This window comes from Cibotium barometz, chromosome 11 (assembly GCF_041138505.1).
Source record: "Cibotium barometz isolate CiBa-2024 chromosome 11, ASM4113850v1, whole genome shotgun sequence".
In the NCBI taxonomy this organism is placed as follows: Eukaryota; Viridiplantae; Streptophyta; class Polypodiopsida; order Cyatheales; family Cibotiaceae; genus Cibotium; species Cibotium barometz.
The window spans coordinates 17,341,458-17,344,147 of NC_141056.1; the positions used below are offsets into that span (position 1 = coordinate 17,341,458).

The 2,690-nt window shown below is 43.3% G+C and overlaps 1 long non-coding RNA gene across 1 annotated transcript; it reads left to right on the forward strand.

Moving 5' to 3' along the window:
• Positions 1-926: 926 nt before the first annotated feature.
• LOC147633847 (uncharacterized) lies at positions 927-1,991 on the forward strand. The gene is made up of 2 exons (XR_015266861.1): positions 927-1,523; positions 1,606-1,991. It is a non-coding gene; the product is annotated as an uncharacterized LOC147633847 (long non-coding RNA).
• Positions 1,992-2,690: the final 699 nt, after the last annotated feature.

Here is a 2,690-nt window from a genome sequence, read left to right on the forward strand (position 1 = left end):
AGGACCTACCTCATGTGGCAAAGCCTACTCAAAACTTGCTAGATCCACATGGTTGTGAATCCAACCATGCTACCATGTTAATAAAGGTCCTACCTACTAGGGCCCCACGCCAATTAGCAAATAAAGCACCAAGTTGCCCAACACCACCCATCAACAACAAACACTATTTTTGATGCTTATTCTTATTAATTAATTAACTAACCACTCATTTTATCGAGCACAAATTTTCAAAGTTACAAGTCCTTATTACTACACACTAGGCATGCAAGGCCTATTTCAAATATTCAAATTCAATAAAGGTGTCTAAAGTTGGGGATGTACATCCACTCTCTTAATGACATGTTTAGAAATTGTAATGATGGCATTAAGCAATGCCATCATTTGAAAATAAAGGGTGATGGGAGCATGGTGCTAATCTCCTCCTAATCTCACACACTCTTGATAACATGCTTGGAAATTATGAAGGCATTAAGAAATGCCATCATATGCAAAACAAGGGTCGATGCTAGTATCACACACACAACAAGCACACACACCTTTTGAGCATAGTCAAAGCCAACCCCCCTTTTTGACCCATAAGGTTATCTTTTTTTTCACATCTTTCTATAAGGCCATCACATCTTTTTGTAAGGCAACCCATACCGCATAATTATCTCCATCTTTTGCCGTCCACCATGGCCTACATGAGACCCACTAGGGCTTCCAAGACAAGGTACCTTGGAGACTCCAATCTCAACACGTTATCTTTCTTTGGCTTGGCTTTATGTTGTTTCCATAAGGTACACCCCCACTATGGGAAACTTTTAAGTGTTGACTGCTTTTGACTCCTCCTCTAGAGGTGTGACAAGTGGAAAGTGGGTCCATTTCAATGCCCTTCTTTTATATGGTGCTTGGGCTCTCTCTTAAGTGGCACGTTGTGCCACACGTCCATCTCTCTCTCCCTCTCTCACACACACACACACGCACATGCACACACAATAAACTACATCTGAGTACAACTTTTCTTTTCTTTTGTTTTTTAATCTTACATCTGATCACACTTTTGCATGTCCAAGGTGTGACTCACAAACTTGAATCTTAAGCCGATTACAATGGGCGATCTCACCACTAAATGGCACTAATTAATTGCAACGGCACTTTGCTTGTCATTAAGTTTAGTCCCCAAGCACATCTTCATGATAGAAAAAGACTCCCACACCACCTTGCCCCATCAAAGGTCTACAATGGCTTGAACGAAAGGCGCCAATTATAAGCGTGTTAGTGGGAAGTGGGCCAATTAATTAGCTACAAAACACAACGCAGCAGCTCGGAGGAGTTGCAGAAGGACACTGAGACACTGAAAGAAGAGATGGTTTCTGTGCATGCAATCGATGCTTCTTCTGCAGCGTGTGCTGGAACACAAGAACAAGAGGAGGGGAGCATGGAGAGGGTGATGCGAAAACAGGACCTCTTCGTTGCCCTAGTCGCATCGAGTGTAGGAATCACCTCCTTGGGTGCTGGGTCTGCGCATTATCGATATGCAGGTAAAAAAGCCCTCTCTTTGGTACATTTTTAAACATAAAAAATTCAAATCATTAATATTATTTGCTCTTTTCATTCTGCCAGGGAGGAGAAGTGAACCCTAATTTGGACGTGCTGCTAAGACACATTTTTATTTATTGATCAACTTATTGATTGTAATCGTTAATTTCTTAAAGGTTTTCCCTTGTAATCCATTAAAAGCAACAGAAAAATGGAAATTCAAATAGAAATGGATATTGTTTTGGGCCCGTTGTTGGGCACACCGCGCATTGGGGTCTGGAACATGATCAAATTCTATAAGCTGGAATAATTAGTTTGATTTATTTTATTTCGCTGCATTTATTTTTTTTTTCGTTTCGTTGCACTATTTTTTATTCATTTCACTGCAGCTGTTTTTTTCCTTGCCGTTGCCACGTAACATTGCAGACCCTCAACATAACAACCATTTACAAGAAACCACAAGAACAATTGCCAAGATACACATTCGGTTACAGAAACCAGAACCACAAGCTGCACATATGAAACATTACAACCGACAGACATTTTGGCACCCTATACACGTAAGGATAGAACACACATTACAGATTTTCATATTGCTATCTTAACAAAACGCGACATCTTTAGCAACGACTCTATGTGGAGATAGAGGGACATAATCATCAGCATAGCATTCAGTATTGTGGGTGCTTATTCACTCTAACGAATTAATTAATTTTATCGTGGGTGTTTATCTTTTATTTTTGGACGAAAACCTTAGCTTCACTAAGATTTCAAACCCCCTCTGACCCCTCTCCGCCTGCCCCCCATCCTCACCTCACTCTATCACCCCCCCCTCTCCGCCTGCCCCCCCATCTTGACCTCGCCCTGTCCTGCCCTCCTCGTGCATCTCCTCCCTCTCTCTCACTATCCTCTTCCAACCCCCTTTTTTTCTGCCCCCACCTCCCTCCCCCCCCCACACCAACAGGCCATCTTGCTCGAGCCGATTCCCCTCTTCATGGGGACCCCACGCAACCCCCCCCTCTCCCTCTCCTTTTCACACTCTTGGCGTTCCCTCTCCCTCTGCAGATGATTGCCACTCCCGCACCCTGACTCGCATGCATACAGCATCCTCGAAGGCGCCCACGTTGGTGCTTGGATCTTTCGTTCTCAACCCCTCTGAGCAACTGCGT